At 32.7% G+C, this 22952-nt stretch overlaps 2 pseudogenes; both read right to left on the bottom strand.

The window, feature by feature from the left end:
* Nucleotides 1-22952, bottom strand: part of LOC120597833 (cysteine and glycine-rich protein 2-like) — a 110180-nt pseudogene that overhangs the window by 6309 nt on the left and 80919 nt on the right.
* LOC120597955 (uncharacterized) lies at nucleotides 20815-20933 on the bottom strand (annotated as a pseudogene).

Genomic DNA, 22952 nt, shown 5'->3' with positions numbered 1-22952 from the left:
ATATTCATGATCAACTCAATTCCTTTCACGTATTTGTGTAGGCTTTCACAGAACATTTCTCCTACTGGATGGATCTCTGTGGCTTTCTGTACTATTTACTGCCTGAGCACCATTTTTTGGCCAAGGATCTCCTCGGTGTGTTTGCATCTCATTCTATCATCAGAGAATATAGCAAACTTTGTGGTTGCTCCTTGTTAGATCTGTGCATTTGTAGACTACCTGTGTAGAAAGTTGAATGAATCCCTAGCATTTGAAAATTTTTTTGTAGTGTCCCCTCCCTGGTAGCTTTGTCCTTTTTCATTGTGATAACTCTCTTTGTGCTGATTCCGGATGGGCTGTTTCTGCTCTTTGATGAATCTATTGTATGCTAAGAAACATGTTCACATTCTTAGTGCAAGCATCAGTCAACAATCTGGCCCTCACGCTATTTAATGTTTCTTGAAACAATAAACCCTAAGTAACATAGATACATAAATGACTTCATTGTCTCTTTGATGCTTTACTTCCTTGAAAGAATTTTGGAAAAAATGACAAAAAATTGAGATTAAATTTAAACCTAGGTTGTGATGTTAGGTGGTTAGGCAGACATAAGAGATGAGAGAACAAAGGAATAAAGGCCCAGTCTAGAGACCTATCTTAGGACCTCCCTGGAACATCCATTTTATAGATATAAATTCCCTCTGCATCCTGAGGAACAAAGGAATGAAGGGCCATAAACCTATAGCTGGTTTAATCTGGCTACAGACACTTGTGCAGTAAGGACTACTCTGACCTTCTTTTCACCTCAGCCTCATTATACTGTCATTATAATATCAAGCCTATGCCTGGAAGTTCATGAATCTAATTGCAACAGGCTGAATTCTGGGTAACCGCATGTGCAGTACACGGAGAGTTATATAATAGCAAAATGTTAATCAAAATGACCTTATGTGCCAATCATCTAGGACCACCTGTAACCTCCCATCATGGCCCTAATATAATACAGACATCCCCACTTCCACAAGGTTACAGCCCTCACTGTAACCCACTCCTCCTTTGGAGCATACTCTGTTTTGTCTTTTTACCTCCAGAATTCCACAGGGCTAAAGCCTTCCTCAGCAAAAAGAACTGAGAGACTCCTCAGTACTACTGGGGTAATGATGGATTTTAGATTGCCCTGATGGTAATAGTGAGTATGTGGATGTTTGTCATAGTCTATTTACTTTATTAAGAATTATGAATTGTTTCACAATAATAATATTTTAAAATGTAATTTTGTTTTGTTCAAATAGTTTTAAAGATTAAAAATGGAGAAAAATGCTAAACTACTATGAACAGCTTTGTCAAGCTTTTATAGCTTGCTATGCTACTGCTGACTTTAGCAAAGCAACACCAAGAAAATTTAAACTTTGAGCCAAGCAAAGTTTTCCTGTAGTTTCCTCTATCTGAATGCCCATGTACCCCCCAAACACAAATCTTGGTTCCTACTTACTAGATATTTCTAGATAATTGTAACCTTCTCACCTGTCCTGCTCCATAACTAATAATACTCTCATCTCAATTCTCCCTATTCTTCTTCTGTACTTTATTGTTCTCTACAATAATTAGCATTATTTTTAATTATATATATTTTTTATCGAATGGCTCCTACAAACTCCAAGAGGACACTGTATATCTAGTATTTCTAACATTATAAGCCTGCCACATGGTAAGCACTAAATAAATATTTGTTGAGTAGGGAAATAAACAAAAAAAGAATATCAGATAATATGCTTTTACTCCCTTAGGATGTCTTAGTGTGTGAGGGTTGGGATTAATATCTATTGGAAATCCTGTTGGGCCTTTGAAATTTCTTTCTTCTTGACATCTGTTGCTTCTGATGCTCTACAGCTTCTTGACATCTGGATTCAGACAGATCAATCTGTGGATGGTTTAAATACATAGATGCATCTGTTAAGATTTACTACCAACAGGAATAGATACTGCGAATTACCACAGTGATCCAAGATAATCTAACTCTGGATATAGCAGACACTGTGTAGGAGCTCTTATTTCTAGGATACTTTATTCCTTAGCCACTTCACTGTGAGTTAGCTGAAAAAAAAATGGGGTTCTTTCCTCAAGAACTACAACACCTAGGAGAATGGAAAATAAGTTTGATGTACTTTCTGGTCCTCAGTTGTGAGAACTAATAACAAAAACTGGGAAGGAAAAGAAATGGTAAGCACTCAAAACACAGAGGAAGTAATAAAATGGACTCAGTCCAGAGAAAGAGAAATAGCATTGCAATAAATATCTACTTTAGAATGTCACATTTCTGATTCTTTTTCATACTTTGAATTGCATCTTTTAGATAGGGATTTAAGGAAGATGTCTATACTGAATGAGCGATATGAAAGCTACCTATGACCTATAATAATATGCTTTCAATTAAGAATAACACTTCATCCAGTTATTAAAACTTCTGTTAAAACAAGATGAAAAGCATGCCAGCCCAGGTCATCTCTCAGAGCAATGGGTACACCATTGAATACCATCATGTGATGATGTAGATGTGGAGGATATTTAAATGATGTGGAGAATATTTTAATTAAACTAATAAACAAAAGTGGAAAAGTAAAAGGCAACTTTTTATATTACCTGTTACATTTTTCACAAACTTAGAGTAAAAATTTTTTTTGCATTTTTTGCTCAAAGAACACAATGGACTCTCTGTGACCTAGAAAACCTGCTATAGTAAGTGCATTTCTTTTTCTATGAAGTTGAGATCAAGAAGCAATAAGGCCTCCAGTTTTTAAAAGCAAGAAAAAATGGCTTTATGTTAGAAGCACATGGTGTTACTTGGAATAAGTCAATAAAAAAGAGGTGAACAGAGTCTGGAAAGATATTGTCTCTATTTGGCTTAAATACTTACTATAGAGATTATTCATTTACAATGAGCAAATATTTTGCTTCCTTGATACCATGATTTTGCCTGTGATTTTTTTCTCTTTTATAAGTATCCAATTAGGCCAATGAGTTCTAAAGCGTACAGAGCTCCTAATAAGAATTGTCTATTTACTAAGTGACTATATGAACACTATAAGCTCTTAGACTATAAACTCAACACAGGCAAAGTTGGATGCTACTGTAAACTGAGATTCTCTGTTGTGTTGGCTTTGCAAATATTTATTATTCCAGCCAAAAGAATCATGAATGTATAGGCTATTTAATTCTAGTCAAATTTAAAATATCAGACATTTTTCCAAAGATATTGTGTGTTCCATTAGATGATTTTGGGCTGAATATCTATCAATCGATGGATTCTAATTTTGGCTCTTTCAAGAAGAAACTTGAGAGAACTGATTATTGGTTCTGCCTTCTTGTTTTCTTTTCAATGAAATGAAGAGACCACCAGTTATGTGTTAGATAGGGTTATCTTACAGCTGCAGTTGGTCAGCTTTTATCTCCAGGAATGCCTGGAAGTCTGGTGCTGACATTTGGCCAAGATAAAAATGAGATATATTAGTTATTGGTAGAGCACAGCTTACAATTTGAAACTACCCTACAGGCCCCCAGTGCCAAATGGTCTCCATGGTTTAGGGACATGTTAATGGTTTATACTTGGTTCAAACTCGTTTAACCTAGTTCAACTTATACAGCCTAGCTTTAGCTGCAGAACCAGTAGGGTAATAAAAATCTTGCTATAAACTTTTGACTGGCAACCCTAAAAACAACACACCTTACATATATCTTGTTGGTTTATAATCTGAAGACAAAGAACATTTTCTGCAATTGAGAAATGAACATGGGTCTCCACCTGGAAGTGCCAGACCCTCTGTGTTGGTATGTTATTTCTCCTGCTATACTGTACCCTTTAGTTTGAGTAAAGGTTTATGTCAGTACATCATGTGGAGGCTTGTGAGTCCTACCAATTATTGAGCCCTTTGTTACCAATGCACTTGACCCTTTTCAGATACAATTGAGAGGTCAATTTAGATAATATATTATTACTTCGATTTTCTTCTTATACTAATTCTGACTAGAGTAAACATATTTGCAAAATGGACCACACAGAATTACTAAAGGATTTGTTCCTATTTCGAAAGCCATAAAGCATGTGGACCATGTTAGAGAAATGTCAGATTATAAAATATGAGGGTACATGATTTCCCAAGGAATTTTAGGGGTAAAAAGGCACTGAGATGTGGTGTTTGACATCTGTTTAACATCTGTTTTAACACAGCATAACAGATTTTTGGGGTTGTAATACATTCAGTATATTGATGCTCAGTGTCATATTCCTAAAAATCTGCCAGTAAAAACTTTTTAAATGAATTAACCAGTAGGTGTTCCCAATTCACAGACAATAATTCAAGTTCATATTTTAGGGAGAATGAACTTAAGAGTCTATAAGTGCCTTTTTGGCATCACTTCACTAAAATTTAATAATTAAATTTAAAAGAAAGTACCACTTAAGACAAGCATACTTAGTTTATGTTTAATTTATAATCATTGTTATTAAGCATTTTAAAATAATGTTTTATTTTATTGTTTATTTTTCATGGTGTCCAAGAGAATTATTGTTAGAGAGCCCAATAACTTTTTCATAAAAGCCATGATAATTTCTGGAGAATGTACGTTAACATCTGAAAGCCTCAATAGCGTTATAAAATGAATATTAAAAGGTACTCTTATATTTATAATTACCCAGAATAAAAGGTAACATTATTATTTTCATGCCAATTGTCAAACTTTCCTTTAATAAAAAAATACATGCATATATAATACATCATACCATACACATAGATACACACTCAGACACATATGTGCATGCACGTACACACATATGTTAAATTTTTAGTGCCTTGTTTTCAAACTCAGCAAAGGGAGAGATACTAATAAAGACTACTTTCTACTTTGTGCTCTTCCATGTTTTTAATTCCAGTCATTAATCTCTTTTGAAAAAACCTATATCATATACACCTACATTGAAGCAGAATTAATACATCATTTAGGAGACATATCTAGCCCTCAGGTTTCAGGACACAACAGAGGTTTTAACACATTTTTTCCAGTTTACATTACTTTCTCCTCACATCTCTCATTTTCTATTCTTAAGATTGCCTGAATAGAAATACTTGTATTTTTTTCTCTTGAAAGAACATTACTATGGCCTATTTTCTGAGATAATACTGCAATATTTTCAAAGTGATATTCACCTATGCTTTCTTGATCTTCTAACTAAACTATGTTTAAGGAGAGTTGAATTATTTTTTACCTTTAAAATCAACTTTAAAAACTATCCCCAAGAAATTCAAACACAGGGAAATTCAGCCGTGACAACTCAGTTTCTGATTAATAAAGGAATAGGTTTTATTCCTATAAATGAACGTCTCAGCTGTGGTTTGACTAGATTTATCAACATAAAAAAAACATTTTTATTTTTCTCATCTTCATTAAATTATAGTTTTTATTAGGCTTGGATGTTAAATGCTAAATGCATTCAGTGAGGACAAGAGTGATTTATTATATTCATTGAAAAATGCTGATATCTAATGAGAATAAAGCAGATGTTTTGCCTTTAAAATAAATTAAGGAAATTGTAATCAATATCTTCTTTTGAAACTTTGAGTAAACCTGAAGGCTGTGGTGGGAAGGACCAGGTGTTAGACACAGTAACTTAACGAACAAAGAAAAACAGTATCCCTCTTATCTAATTAGAAGAGGAACAGAGAAAGGCAAGCTTTAAAATAGTCTTCAAGCCCATGAAATTTTATTATAAAAAACAAAGCAAAACAATGATCTAGTATTTTTATTTCAACTATAAATAGACAAACCAAAAGGGCTTACGTCATAGCATTAATATATGAGATTTCTAATATCTTGACAAATGAAGAACACTATAAATTTTAATAGCTTATTCAATATATTGTTGAACTTTATCTGAGTATGTGTGGATCTGATGACTTTCAAAATCCTTTCAGTTCCAAGAGTTGCCAAGTAAATCAGAGTATCACCTTTCACTATTTGACTTACTTATAACTGCAAAACATCCTTCCATCATGTACAATAAAAACAGATTGCAAAAAAACTAGATGAAGCTAGAAATGTTTAATCTAATTTTATTTTACAGAAGTGGAGGAAAAAAGTACCTAAGATTTTATAGTGCTTGGGTTTCTTTTTTTTTTCCTTCTTTATAAGTCCTTTCCTTTTTAAAATAAAAACTGTCATTAGATAACTTTTTACATCTCAGTGGTTTGGGGTAGCTTTGAGCAATGTACAATATGTTCTCCTTTCCTTGAGGTTGTTTGATATAAGTGAATTTGTAGTGGTATAAATATATTAAAGAGAACGGATGTTTCACTGTTTAAAAATTGCTAGCATCAACACTTTCCTGTAGGGAGAGGACAAATAAAAGAGAAGTTTGTTTTATGTGTAAATTGTCCTCTTTACACAAACAAATTCACCCAAAAATAAAGTTTCCTTTTCAAAATAATCCTATTTAACCAAAATATAACCCAAAAATAGTGGATAATTTTTAAGTGTCCAGTGTGTGTGTGTGTGTGGTGTGGTGTGTGTGTGTAAAATCATTATATATTTGCAAAGAAATAACAATACCCCTGAGATGGGCTAATTTACCTTTGAAATCCCCACAACCAAGTAGCTGAAAATTTATCAAGTTTCCTGTATTTATTTCTGATTTACAAAATTCATGTTAAAGATTAACGAGTTATATTAGTGAGTTAGACCATGCATATGGCCCGTCCTTGGATGCCTGGGATAGTTCATATTTCACTTATGATAATAAGATTATTACAAAACATCCCTTTTAAAAAATCTATCAATCTATATTAGTTTTCTATTGCAGCTGTATCAAATTACTGCAAACCTATTGACTTAAAACAAAATAAATACATTATCTTACTTCTGGAGCTCAGAAGTCCAAAATGGTCTCACTGAGCTAAAATCAAATTGGCAGGGCTCCATTAGTTTCTGGAGGCTCTAGGAGAGAATCAGTTTTTTTGCCTTTTAGTTGCTAGAGGCTGCACTTCATGCTTGGCATGTGGCTCCTTTTTATCTTCAAAACCTGCAAGCAGTGGCCAGTTGAGTCTTCCTCATGATGCCATTTCTCAAATTCTAACCCTTTTGTCTCACTCTTTCTTATTTATGGACCCTTGAAAATACGTTGGGCCCACAGAATAATCCAAGATAATTTCTTTATTTTAAGGTCACTTGATTAGCAACTTCAATTTCATTTTCAACCTAATTCTCCCTTGCCATGTAATATAACATATTCACAGTTTCAGGGGATTTGAACATATATTTCTTTGGTGGCCATCATTCTGCCTAACACACTCATTATGTTCTTATACTAGGTATTTTATACCTGTATGTGTGTGAATGTGTTTGTGCAAAATATCACAATCACAATATAATGAGAAATTAAATTAATCATTCGCTTAATTGATTGCACCTTGTCCACTTTTGTTTATTAGTCTAGGGATTAGAAAAGGTTACCTACATTAACCACTATTGAATTGGTTTTTGTTGGAAATCACCATTTTGTCAGTGAACTGCAGTAAGACTGTAAATGCTGCAATTGCAGCTCCCTGAGGAATTAGGGAAGTGATGGTTGGCATGGGCCATCTGCAGGTTATGGTTTGCAGCCAATAGAGGCTTATCCACTCTCTCAGGCTGTTAAGAGCCACACTGATGATAACTTTGTTATTTGAATACTTAGCCTGCTTCTCTAGTATAAAGTATAAAATCTGCAAGAATAGAATCTCATTAAGCCTTGTGAAAGCTGATTACATTTGGTGAGAAATCTGTCGTTATCCTGGGTCACTTGCTATATTTACTTTGCCTTTTTTTTTTTAATTTGCCTCATAAAATGCAAAGAAAAATCAATTTTTTATGTGCTAAAATTATTTAAACAAACACATATGCTTATTTTGTCTCCAAAATGTTAGATTCAAACTTGGTAAGAAAGAGTACTCACTGTATTAGTATACTTTGTATCTAATATTTAACAGTAGAAGAAACTGCCCCTAAATATATATTTAGGTAGTAACTTGAATTATGCTCAATTTTTTGCTCTATTTTTAAATCATGCCTAACAATTCAGAACTAACATAAGCCACTGATTCTCAGCACAAAGAAAATATTTGTTATCAAGCAAGAACATTTCTCTATATTGTATAAATTTATTCTTGAGGAAAATTTTCTTTAGGATTCAAGTCATTTCTTGAAAATAATGGCTTAGAAAAATAGGCCTGAAAAATACAAGCAATGTCTACATGCAAAAAAATGTTGGACAGAAAATAATCACTGTGAGTGCCTATACTTATGACCTATATAATGATTATATGGTGTAAATGGAAAAAGGATAGGAGTTGTCAAAATAATTTAGCCTGCACCTATAAATTGAGGTGCATAAGTGCATAGAGAGGATCTCCTCTCAAGGAACCCTTCTAGATGTATTGTTCTTAATCACTCTTTTCCTTCAATGAAATTTTAATACCATATATTTACTTTAAAACTGTTAATATATGGTGGCCTTTGTAGGACCAGAGATTATTATATCTAAAATGCTACCTACCAAAGAAATAATTTTCATACTCTTATAGATAATATCATCCTCATTGAGACTATATAGTTCACAGTGATGGCAATGGAAGGAAGCTCAACAGACTGTTATTCAAAACCCTTCATTTTACTGGCAGGGACTTAGGACACAGAGAAGGAAACAGATTTGTCTAAAAGGATACATAATAGATATTATAGATAAAATAAAAGAATAAAAGGCATAGATTTGGTCAATTTACTTTAATATACAACAAATATTTATCAAAACAAGCAGCCTCACGGGAGAGGAAAAAACCCATAGTACCTACTTAATGCTTAAGTGATGATATAACTGTCAGGACACACAAAGTATTACATCTTAGTCTGATACTTTGAAATAAACAGAATGTAACATTATTTGAAAATTCAAAAACTAAATCAAGTATGATAATTTAAAACAGAAAAAAAAAAAATCCTTTGCAAGGAACTCAGCCACAGAGACATAAATACCAATAAAAGGCAAGCCCTGTTTAAAGGTCAATCACTCATATACTCTTGGTATTTTCCCTGAGTTAGAGCTTGTTCAACACAGTAAGGAGTTCACAACTGTCAGATGCTGGCATTTCAAAGGGTAAAAGACATCTTTGTGAAATAGGACAAAAAAATGTCTTAATGTACAATGATATATTAAATATTACCTGGAAAAGAGCATTAAAATTTCTCTTATTTATGAAAAAATATTTTCTATATTGGAATAATAAAAATAATAGTCACAATCAAAAAGTAAAACCATCTTTTGAAGTTAAGGTCTTTGTATTCCTGCTATAAATAATTGAAAAAATTATGTTGAGGTCAGAACAATAAATAGTGTATTATGATCAAATCCCAGCATGTAGCAAGAGAAAAAATAAGTCATATTCCTTAAATGTGAACATTTAAGATGGGGGAAAATTTAAATCATTTCTTCAATTCAATCAATCAATCAATCAATCATTGGTGTACTACCTAAATCTTGATTTTTCTTTATGGGAAGGATTTTGCTTATTGAACGAATCAAATTATTTAACAGATTTCTGTGTTCTCTTCTGTCAGATTTAATAATATGTGTTTTTCTAGAAATTTATTAATCTTTTTTCTAAAATTTCAAATTCATTATCATAATATGAGTTTTAATATTTGTATGACTGTATTATTAGTACTTTTCTTATTTAGCTTTTTCATTGATGAATGTTGCCAAACCTATCCAAATTTTCAGTCTGTTCAAATAACCAACTTTTAGTCGATTTTCTCTTTATAAATTTGTTTTATACATAATCGGGTTTTTTTCTTGCCTTTATTATTCTCTTTTTATTGTCCTTGGGCTTAATTATATTTATAAATTTTTTTTGGTGTAGTTATTTTTTTCCCAGCTTTATTGAAACATAATAGACAATTAGTTGCTCATATTTTCATTATCCAGTTCAATGTTTTTTTCAATTAAATTAGCATACAAAAATATATTTGTTTAAGATGTACAGCATAATGATTAGAGATTTTTATAATTCACAAAGTTATCATGCCACTAAATCTAGTACCCCTCTTCTACCTTACATATTTTTTATAACACTATTAACTGTTTTCCTTATGCTATACTTTATATCTTTTTGTCTATTTTGTAACTATCTTTTTGTACTTCTTAATCCCTTTGCCCTTTGTCGCCATCTCCCTCACCCACCTCATATCTTGTAGCCCTCCGTAATTCTCTGTATCTATTAGTTTATTTCGACTTTTGTTGATGTTGTTGTTGATTTTGTTCTTTACATTCCACAGCATGTCAAGTCATGTGACATTTGTCTTTATCTGACCCATTTCATTCAGTGCAATACCCTCTAGGGCCATCAAGTCAGTATCATTTTCCATCCCCTTTCTTTTAGTCTGTGTATATCTTTCAATCTGAAGTGAGTCTCTTATAGGCAACATATGTAGGGGTTTTGTTTTTTTATCCATTCAGTCACTCTGTCTTTTGGTTGGAGCACTTAATTCTTTTCCATTTGAGGTGCTTGTTGAGAGGAATGTAATTATTATTATTCTTTATTCCTGTTTTTGATACATGTCTTTTCTCCTTAAAGAAGACCCTCTACTATTTCCTGTAATACTAGCTTGGCGTTCATAATTCTTTTACCTTATTTTTGTTTAGGAAGCTCTTTATTTGTCTTTCAACTCTAAATGGTAGCTTTGCTGGATAAAGAATTCTTGGTTGAACCCAATCCTGGGTTTTCATCGGTTTGAATATTTTGTGCCAAGCCCTTTTGTCCTGCACAGTTTCTTTTGAGAAATCAGCTGCCAGTGTTATGGGTGCTTCCTTGTAGATAACTAACTGCTTTTCTCTTGCTGCTTTTAAGATTCTCTCTTTGTATTTAACCTTCTCCATTTTATGATGTGTCTTGGTGTGGGCCTTTTTGGGTTCATTTTGTTTGGGATTCTCTGAGCTTCCTGGGTTTGTATGTCTATTTCCTTCTGGTTAGGGAAGTTTTCCATCATTATTTCCTCAAATAGGTCATCAAATTCTTGTTCTACTTAAGGTACCTCTATGACCCAGATGTTTTTACCTTTAATTTTGTCCTATAGGCTCCTTAAATTATTATTATAGTCTTGGCTTCTTTTTTCTTGCCATTCTGATTAGGTGTCCTTGGCTTCCTCATCCTCTATATTGGTGGTTTGATCCTCTTCTTCATCTACTGTTTATTCTCTCTAATATCCTCTTCATCTCAGATAATATGTTCTTCATTTCTGACTGGTTCCCTTTTGTAATTTCCGTTTCCATTTTTATGTTTTTTATCTCTTGTTAAAATTTTCAGTGAGTTCATCTACAGTCCCCCAAGTTCATTGAATGTCTTTACAACTAGTGTTTTGAACCCTGCATCTCTTAAATTGCTTGACTCCATTATTCCTGGATCTCTGCTCTGTTCTCTCATATGGTTTCTGCTTCTTTGTCTTCCCATTTTGGCTGCCCTTCTGTGTCTATTTCTATGTACTAAGCAAAGCTCCTGAGTCTCTCAGTTGTATTAGTGTGGATTTCTGTAGTAGGTGTCTAGCAACACAGACCTGAGAAGGTTTCAGCTGCAGGCCAAGTTTAGCCACAGCCTGTGCCCCTCCAGGGCCACCTGTTAAGATTCAGCAAGGAATCCACAGATGCTGTGCTTACAGTTGCCTCAAGAGCCCACGCCAGATACTGAGGCAAACTGCCACCTGTGTAGGTCTTGGGGTTGGCTCAGTAAAGAGCACTGGACTTGCTGAGGATACAACTAGATGTGGCTTGGGTGAGGCCATGAGTTAGGGGAGGTGGAGTTTCAGGGAATCCTCTGAGCAGAGTGACATCTGTTATCCAATTCAATGACATTTCAGCTCTGTTGTTGCATCCATACACTGTGTGTGTGTGTGTGTGTGTGTGTGTTGAGGGGAGAGATGAGGGGAATGGTGAAGTGTTCAACAGAAGTACAAGATACAGCCAGCACTTCTGCCTGGGAGAAAGTTTCACCTCCAATCCTTGTTCCAACAACTCCGTGTCCCCCTGTAAGTCCCTGGTGCCCTCTGAGCAGCCTACCTGGCACTGATGCTCAGAGCAAGCTAGTCTGTCACCGCGGAAGTCTGTTCATGGACACAGCCCCTTTAAGAGGCATCTGCAGCTGCCGGCTGCCGCTGCCACAGCTCCTGTCCCACTCAGCTGCTTGGGACCGGGAAGCCTGGCATCTTCGTCCCCTCCTACCATTTATTTTTGCAGGTTAATTAAATTTTTTCTCCCTAGTTGTTGTGTTTCTGTTCATCTATATTCCATGCAACTCTTCTTGCTGTTCGCTCTGTGTTTCCGTCACAATTTTGATTTGGTCACAAGAGGTTTGAACAAAGTCTCTATCATCTATACCATTTTTAGGTGACTCATTTCTAATATTTTATATTGAAGATATCATCGATTTCAGCCTTTCTTCTTTTGTAAGACATGTAGTTAAGATTACATATAATTTCCCTTTTTATAGCTTCTGTTATAGTCGGTTTTAAAATGTTATATTTTTATCATTCAGTTTAATTTTTTAAAATTTTCATATTTTATGCCTAGGTTATTTAGTAGTGTTTCTTAATTTCCCCCAAATTGGAGATGTTTAGACTCATAGTAGCTCCCTTGAAGGGAAGTGTGTGTGTGTGTGGTGTGTCTATGTATTTGTGTGTGCGTGTGTGTGTGTGTGCTGCGTGTGTGTGTGTCTATTTTCCCTTACTTGAATTCATAGGGCTTCTGGACTCTGAGACTGGATGCTGTCTATTGTTTCTGGGAAATTATCAAACAATATCTTCAAATTTTGCTCTTGCCTCTCCTATGTCTCTCTGTTGGTCTCCAAATTAACTATTTTTAATTTTTCACTGTGCCACATGTGTCTATTAAGATCGTTTATGAATTGTTTCTTTTTTTCTTCAAGCTATAGTAAAAAGTTTTGTACTTATCTCCCAGTTCTCCCATCCTGTTTTTAGCTATGCCTAATCTACTATTAAATTTAACTATTTTATTTTAGTTTTATTTATTGTATTTTTACATTATAGAATTTCCATTGAGTAGCTTTTCTCATAGATTGCCATATCTGGAGAAATTACTCATCATTATCTTGAATAATTATCAAAATACTTAAAGTCTTTGATTACTCAAATTACTTAATCACTTATATATCTATTTCTACTGTTTTTGTTTTTTCACTTAGGTTTTGATCATTTAGTCCTGTTTTTATAACATTTCTCATATGATTCTATTGAATCCTTGACTTTGTATATACAAACTTATTGGACTGATTTTGAGATCTGTCTGGAATTATCTTCTAACAGAAAAGATTTCTTTTTTGTTCATGATAGGAAATTCAAATAGTTCTGTATAAATTTAACATAGTATGGGATTTAGATAGTTTGAGGCTGAGCTTCTTTCTTTGTGAGAGTTGGCAAATTTCTGCTTTTGCACTAACTTCTTTGGTAACAGTGTTTCTAAAGTCCTTTCTAGAAATATGCATGTATAAAGGTCCCTCTTTTTCAATCTCTGAAATCCAAATTTAGTCACCAGTTTAATAAAAGTATTGAAATCTATACTTACCTTCTGGTCTCTGAGTTATTGTATTTCTTTGTTTATTTGATTCTAACTCTATACAATACCAATAACAAATCAGAAAATGCCTCAAAGTAAAAATCATTGATGAAATTTCAACCTCATCTAGAGGCATTTAGTTTTCATTAGGATTTGAGCTCTTATATATGGATGGCTTGTTTGCTCACTGATTACTTGTAACAGGTGTTGATTGTTTATTTGTTTATCTTAAAGTTTGTTCAGCTTCCCTAGCTTTTGTTAGTGGATGAATTGGTTCTCTGGCAAATAATTCTGCCATTACTATAAGTGAGAATTTTTATATGCAAATTACAATAGTGGAAAATAGGGGCATATATATGTATGTTTATATATATATGTTTATTTACATTTATATATGTTTATAAATATATATATGTAAATAAGCATATGTATGTTTATTTACATTTAAATTTTAATTATCGAAAAGAGGCTTTTTTCCCTAATTGTAAAATTATTGAAGGGATTTTTATTCAACTATAACATAATAAGGTTTGAAACAGACTAATATTTTAAAAGCAAAGTCATATGAACTGACTCATCTCCAAAAAAATCATATAGCTCTCAATTTTAAGAGAGCCAATTAGAAGTCAGATTTTCTGACTTCAGACCCAGGCTTTGAACCACTCAAAACATTTTTATAACACAAACTCAAGTTTATAAAATATTTTCTATGGACTTCTTGGTTAATTGAGCAGCTCTTCTTCTCTATTCAGTAATCAGAGCACTATTTCCTGGGTAATAAAATGAAAAGTCATAGTTCGATATTTCCATATACCTGACTATGACAGAATAACATTTCAGGGGTCTACTTACTGAAGAGCCACTGAAGAAATAAAACCCTCTTTTAACAGTATTTATATAATTTTACTTTTACTTTCTCTTCTTGCCTGAAAATATGTAGCTTCATATCCTGTAGACTGTTGAATTCTCATCTTTCTATATGACAAATTACAGAACTGGTTTGGGGCCAAATTCTAACACACACACACACACACACACAGAGAGAGAGAGAGAGAGTAATAATAAAACATATTTCTAGCCAATCTTAAAACTTATAACCGAGTCTTCCACCTCTCCCCAATCCACCACCACTGCCATTTCAGGAAAGTAAGTTTGTGGTGAGTTATGGAACCATGATTCAAAAATAATAAATAAGACATAATTTCCCTTTTTATTACTGTGTTCTAGAATCTATTTTTAATTACCCTCAGATTGTAAAAACAGGTGTCAAAATCCAAATAATTTAAGATAGTTAATAAGAAAAGTCATACAATGTATGAGGATAATTTACTTTTAAGCAAACTTTCATAGAAAATAAATTCTTTCTTGTACCACCTATAGCATTTTGTTTTATGTGTAAAAGACTTTGAAATCTAAAGCGTGAGCAAAACGAAAAATCAAAGTATGTAATGTATCTTTTAGTCTTTATATTTTATTGAGCATTTTAAAACTTTCTTGTAGATGCTTTTCAAAGTAATATTTTTCTATCTTCTCTTTGAATTATATAAAATTCTAAGTAAGAATTCTTCTTTTATTTTCAAAATATAAAGATAACCAAATTTTCATTATAAATAGTCTCCTAAAGTATATGGTATTACTATAGCTGGACAGCAAATTTGACTTTATGAACATGATATATGAATTGTTTATGCATAACTTATGTAAAAACTTTCATTTCAATTACTTTAAAAATAAGCAAAATGATAAGAAAAATTTTGTGATATCAGTTCTGTTTTGCTCTGAATCATTTGGATAATTTTTTGTATATTGATGTAGATTTTAATCTTTTTCATTTTTATTAAGATTAAATTCTCTTAATTCATCCTTGCTATTCCTGTCAATTATGTTAGAAAGACTAAAAGTGGAATACTGAAGAGCATAATAACTAAAATCCTTTAAAAAGAATCTCCTCTACAAAACTAAAAATTAGAAGTGTAGAGCATTTCAACAAAAATAAAGCTCTAAATATATGTTATTGTGTGAAATAAGGATTAAATGCAAAAGACTTTATAAGCAACTGTGTGCGTCTTAGTAAACAGAGATTTGCAGTCAAAATGCATTACCATTCAGTCACGTATTAACTATATATTAACATCAGAGTGAGTGCTAGCATCTTAATAAAGAACCCCTACCAAATAATTAGTTTTATTTCTGATTCTTTCTGTGATTGGTTATTAAACTAATTGTAATATTATTCACCTTTAAGATATTATTCACTCTTTAAATATTTTTCTTATGGAAAGTATTCTCATTTTATAGAAACAAAGTACAATTATGCTCCAGTTGGGTAGAACAAACCTTGTGCTTAACATACACATATCAAGGCTCATTTTCTTTTCTTTCTTACTAAGTCTTTACATTTTTATGTTAAAAAAATGAATCTATATATTTTAACCACCATACATAAGCTGCACTTTATTTAGCATTATTAATGGAGCAGTTTAATATTAACTGGAATTTGGAGGATGCACAAAACGTTTTATTTTAAATATTGAAAAAGCAAGTTAGGTAATCATTAGTCATTGAAGTCATTAATTTTCACAGTACTATTAAAGCACTCTTTAAACTATTTTGATTACATTTTATGTACTTGCTTATTTAAATGGTTTCTAATTACAAAATGACAAGGGAAAATTACTCTCTATATTTTTTTTCCCTCTCTAGTGTCTTGGTTGATTATATTCCCTCACCACCTAAGGACTATAATTAATATTAGCACATTTTTAATTCTAAAGGATATTTGACCATTTTATTGTCTTATTTTTTATGATTTACATACATATACACATATATTTGTATGGAGGACATTTCATTAAAAGTTACTACTAATGCAAACTTGATCGTGTTTCTAATTACCTTGATATTTATGTGAGGATCTAAATAAAGATATAGATACCAAAAATAACTTCATAACTTAAACAGAACAGGAAACTGTACATATTTAGATCAAACTGTTTTTTACTGAGAGAGGAGAATATGTTCATTTTGCAGAGAATAAAAGAGGAGAGTAAGACACGTAGCATAAGTTGAAGAATATATGATAAGCCATCTGGTTTGACGTTGTAAATATATGATAAGTTCCATATGTAGTTCTCAATATTGGTACTAACGCAAAAGTAATAAATGAGTATTTTACCCACTTAAACATCTGCGAGGACTCTCATGCAACTAAAGCAAACTTACCTAGCTGATAATTGATTAATATTGTCAACCTGTGTGTTCCCTATACACAAGGCAAAGAAATCTGATACACTAGACCATACTCTGACCAAAACAATTCTTAAGCAGAATGTAACTGATGGGGTGGGTCTCTAAGAGTAAGCTATTGTGACACTGAAAGGGCAAAATTATGAAGAAAGAAATATACCCAGTTTGTAGAATAGTGTTTTTGCATAATTCAAAGAAACAATATGCTAGCTTTCATCTACAAATATCTAAAAAGGAAAATAGAATCAAAGAATCTGGAAGTCCATGAATATGCAATTCTGACTTGACAATCACATGTAGTACTCATTTGTTAATTTATTTAACAAATATAATTTATTTACTTCTGGGTTTTAAGCACAATGTTTTCTGAGGAGAAAGTAAAAAAATAAAATATGTACTTTAAGATGCTTAAAGAAGCCAGTGTATATTTTTAAAAAATTCTCCAATCAGTTCAGATTTTTATTTAATATATACAAACAATAGGAAATGAAAGTTAAGTAACCCTGGGAAACTTATGGAATCACATGAAAAATATTAAGAAGAGCTTATTGTCCACTGTTTATTACAAAAGAGGAGGAAAAAAAGGAAAAGACAATAGTCACTTCTCTTTAACCTAATAAAAAATAATCCTAGAGAAGAATTTGATAATTGCCTTTTTATAACAACAGTTGCCCAATTGGATGAACTCACTGGTTAACGATTAAGATTCTTTTCATTAAGAGATAAAGAAACGTTTGAATTTGTAACAATAATGACTAGTTATCTGATGATATTGCCAATATTTTCTTAGCAAACAATAAAATAGTGGTTCATGTGACTATAATATTTTAGCTAATTATCATAGGCACACAGACTCTTGCATAATTAGCATTGCTATTGATTTTACGTACACTTGCTTATTAGGTATGTGAACTGAGTAATGTACATGGACAATAACATCTTTATTTTCATGTATATATTCATTAATTCGACAAACATTCTCAAGCACCTACTGCTTCCCCAATATCTGATATTGTGAAATATCAGAAAATAAACCAGAATCATTGCCTTCTGGATATATTTTGAAGGTAGAGTCATCAGAATTCCCTGACAGACTGAATGTGAATTGTGAGAGGAGAAAAGAGTCAAGAATGACTCTAACATGATTTTCCTCAGCAAAATTATCATGGACTCATGAGAACAAATTTAGAAAAAAAATTGATTTGAGTGAAAATGAGATACAGAACAATTTCCAAAGGATGCAAGAATTAAAACTTTGGCACAACCTCAGGTGGTTCTCATAGGAACAAAAACAAGTAAATGAAAAAAATTAAAATGAGGAACAAAATGTAAATTTAAAAACTATAAAAAGTAAGAGAAAAGTGATAGTAGCAATAGAGGAAAAAATAAGCTAAGAGAAAATCTTACAGGGAGAAAAAGAGGAGGTAAGATAAAATAACCCCTTAATTCAGCAAAAGGAGAGTTTTACTGTGGTCTTAGATACACAACGGCCCACATGCACGTTAAACTTGACGCAAAGGATGTTCTAAAATCAGATGGTTCAAGTGTATTCACAGCTAGAGAAGTAGCATCAGTGAGAATGATAGAGGGGTCCCATTTAGAAGCTGAGCCTTGGGAATAAAATGTCACTAAAGTGGAAGAAAGAAGTGCAGAGAGAAGAGACAGATTTTGTAACCACATAATAATAGGCATGAAATAATGCAAAGTAATATCTCAAGGTAATACGCTGTGTGTGCTATGGAGAGAAGTGGAACAATGAGGAAAATATTCTGATTTCCTAATTCTGTCCAAAAATAATTTCAAGATTGCTTATTTTTACCATTAATACAGAAGACTGGACTTGTAAGGACAACAGATACATGTGACAGAGTAAAATTTTAAAATACTAGTTGATATTTTATTCCTAAAATTGCCTCCTTTTCTTGCCCCTTTCCATCACTTCATTCAATTAAGTAGTTTTGAAGTCATTATCTCAGGATAAAGGATAAGAGTTAGATGGAAAACACAAAATACTCTGTAAGTCTTTACTAATTTTTGTTTCCAAAATACTAAAATCTTTAAAAAAATCAAAAGACTTCATGCATATTTGTTTTGAAAAGTGAGGTTTGTAGATTTTGTATTTCCTCTAGAGCAGTGTTTCTTACCTGGGGGCAATTTTGCCATACACACCCCCTCCCTCCCGTCTGCCCCGCATCCCATTCAGAACATTTGGCAAAATCTGAAGACATTTTTTGATTGCCACCATGAAGCTGGGGCAGTGATACCAGCATCTAGTAGGTAGAAACCAGGAGTGCTGTTAAATATCCTGCAATGTACAGGACAGTTTCCTCCACAACTCCTAAGAATCATCTAGCCCAAAATGTCAAGATTGCTGAGTTTGGGAAACCCTGCTCTAGAGAGGTTGAAGAATGATTCTCTTAGTTTCATAGGAAGACAAGAAAATAAGGGTGAGTAAAAAGAGTATAGAGAGAGTGGTGGATTATGAAGGAAGAAATTCACTTCCCTGGTAGAGCCATGGATGTCGTGAGAACATCTTGTCTCACAAGCTGACACCTAGAGTCACAGCGAAGGCAAGACTATGCATTGACCCTACAAGTCCAGTCTTCTGTATTAATGGCCACAGTGAAGGAAAGACTATGCATTGTGTTCAGGACAATTGGGTCTGAGCCTGACATAAATAATGGTGCTCTCATGTGTCAGGAAAGCTATAGAATGATCTCATGCTTGAAGGCCCAGAAAAGATTGAGAGAGGTGACAAGAGCTGAAAATGTTAGGCAAAGGACAGAGAGGGGCATCTGAATAAAGAACCTTATGAAGAATCTTAAACAGAGGCCAGAGAGTGTTTTAGTCTGCCAATTCTTCAACAAAGTTGGGCTTCAAGTGGATACAGAAAGCCAATCCCTAGAAGAGAACAAACTATGTGTTAAGTGTAAAGAGGGTGCTGTCCAGCAACAGAGGAACGTGTTTTTTCAGGAAGATAGTTAAGTTTAGGAAAGTGTTTTGAATGAGGAAAAATTTTCATAGAAATAAGCCTAAAATACTTCAATTTCAGATGATTACACTTGAGCAAAGGACTTCGCCATGCATGCGAAACACAGTTAAAATTTCTCAAGCTAAATTTAAATACATCAGATTAGAGGATAGAAAAATTTTTCACTTTTCTCAAGTACAGGATTTAAATATTGGACTATGTTTTTCATGAACAGAGACAACACTTTAGTGATTACCAGAGGGAAGTGAGGGAAGGGGAGAGGTAAGTAACAGTAAGGGGGATCAAATATATGGTGACAGAAGGAAATTAAACAATGGGTGGTGAACACATAATGCAATATACACATGACATCTTTTTGAATTGTACACTTAGAACCTATATAATTTTATTAACAAATATCACCCGATAAATTCAATATTAAAAAATACATTGAACTATGGATGAAACTATGAATAAATTTAAAGTCTGGGCGGGTTTGTTGCTATTGTTTTTTACTTTATTTTAGTTTAGTTGTTTTTTTTTGTTGTTATTTGTTTGTTTGCTTAGACATTTTAACTCAGGTGCCTGGGATTGAAAACACTGATGGAATACCATTTTGTAAACTTGTAGTCATTTATTATGATTCTACCCTGAAGATTTCTAGCAGAGCTTGGAGGAATGGCAGTAGCATAGTTTTTGTCTGAATAACCTGATCTCTTTATGACTCTGTAAGGATATTAATGTTATAACTCTTTCAAAGGCACTATTTAAACACTTTTTTGGATATCAGATTCATCAAAAGTGATGTCACACCTTTACAGTATAATAACTAAATTTACTTTCTTTAAAATTTTTTTAAATTTATTCATTTGTTTGTTTGTTTGTTTGTTTGTTTTTTAGGCAAGGCAACCCTTGGTTGATCTCACAGATTGCAAGGACCTTGTCAGCTTACAATCTCTTATTTTTTAATTTTTCACACCTACAGCGCCTGGTCTTCCTAGGTGGTCTCCTATCCAAGTACTAACTGGGCCCAACCCTGCTTAGCTTTCGAGATCAGATGGGATAGGGCTTGTTCAGGGTAGCATGACTGTAAATTTAATAACTAAATTTACTAAGCACTATGTATATCCCAGCCATTATACTAAGATTTTGCATGTGTTATCTCATTTAATACTTGCAGCAACACAATAAGGGAGCTCATACTAATATTCCCATTTTTAACACGAAGGAGCTGATGTGTAGAGTTGTGAAGTATCAAAAAGTATCACAAGGCTAAGAGTGGAGAAATTAGTATTCAAACCGAAGCAGTCTGGTTTCAGAATGGGTTTCAGTGGAGTAGAGCCACCTTTATTCCAGGATGGAAAGTTCCTAGAAGCTGTCAAATAACATTTCCACTTTACGTCCTTAACTAGGACATAATACCACCTGCAAGGAGACAGAGAAATAAAATCTTTATTGCGGAAACTCATGTACCCATCTAAATATCTAATAATATCTAATATCTATGAAAAAGGAGAAATCAGATTTGAGACAACTAGAAGTCTGTCTGTGCCCCTGGCTAATTAGAATAAATATTTATTGTATCTCTTGTGTATAACATTATCTTCATCTTGCCTTTCTAGCACAAGCATCAAAATTTATGAACGTGTCTAGATGATCTATAGGTTCTATACCATATTCTATGGCTTGAATCCTATGCCAGATTCTCTATGTTCGATGCTGAAATAATTCATCTATGAAGATAATTGTAAAATCAAAAAATTAAACATTTTGTTACCAAATATGTCCTATATCTATTCTTGAAAGGCTTCTGTAAAAATGCCTGATGAATAATTGTAAGATAAACATCTAAGTCACACCAACTTTTAAGTAAAATAACAGCAGTGATGAAATTAACAACCAAAATACCATGTACAATCAGTGCAATTATTTTCTTTGTCATGTGAAACAATATTTTTTTCTAATTTTCAAAGAATGCATGATCTCTTCTTATCGTGTCTACTGGCTTGAACTCAGAACTGCTTGATGCCAGAGCTCACAGGTTTCACCACTATTTCTGGTCAATGATACTGTGTGGTAAATCCTATAAGTATCTTATAATTGCTACTTTTATAAACTGCCAAGTCTTTCCCAGTAGTTTTTCAAGAACTGTATTTAATTCTTTATTATTAATTAATTAATTAATATGTATATGAGCAATATATAATACCGAAGACTGTGAAACTCTTCAAATAGATATAAAATTTAATCCCTTTTTTAAATTGCATTTTCTACAACAGCATTTAAATTAACATTAAAACAAAGAGGTACTAAATGATATTATTTCCTGTTTCTAATTTTAGTGAAAATGAGTCAAGAGTTTAACTATGAAGATTAAAACTGGCCAGGACCAATATATCTCTGAAATTATGTTTGAAATCTAAAGATTTAGTGACAGAGCTATGGAGCTCTCTGAAATTAGTATATTGACATTAAAATCAGGAAACAGCTGTCCAGGCAGGTGCAAGATTCACTAAATCAGTGTGAAGAAGAAGCTACACACTAGAGAAAGATCAGACAAACATACATTCCTGGACAAGTTAAGACATGATGGTTGACCATTAAATCATGACTGGTAATTATATCATGATTAGCAATTCTAACTACAAACTAGTTACACTATATTATAATTTGTCTTTATTTTCTGTGTTTATATTTAAACTGAATACATATTTAATAAAATTATTTGTTTATATTATGTAATGTATTGTAAACAATCAAATTTAGTAATAAATAAATGCATTTTTATAGAGAGAAGTCTTAGATTAACATATCAGTATAACATTGTAATGATCATTCTGGTGAATTTATTTAAGAAGTAAAATAAGACTTTACAGGATGGTTTTCAGAAGTCCTGTTGTGATTATGCAGTAAATAAGCCTACAAGTACATCAGGATACAGAGTCTATTTTCTGATGATCCTTTCCGAAAATTGAACCACATCATTTTATTACTATGTTTACTTGTGAAATGTTTATAATGTCATACTCATGAGAACATTGAATGTTGTGTTCTTTAGAAATAACATGTTTCTCAAACAATGTCAGAGTTGTTGATCCTTCATCCACAAACATA

This window comes from Pteropus medius, unplaced genomic scaffold (assembly GCF_902729225.1).
Source record: "Pteropus medius unplaced genomic scaffold, Ma_sr-lr_union100, whole genome shotgun sequence".
Classification (NCBI taxonomy): domain Eukaryota; kingdom Metazoa; phylum Chordata; class Mammalia; order Chiroptera; family Pteropodidae; genus Pteropus; species Pteropus medius.
This window is presented reverse-complemented; position numbering and strand designations above follow the sequence as displayed.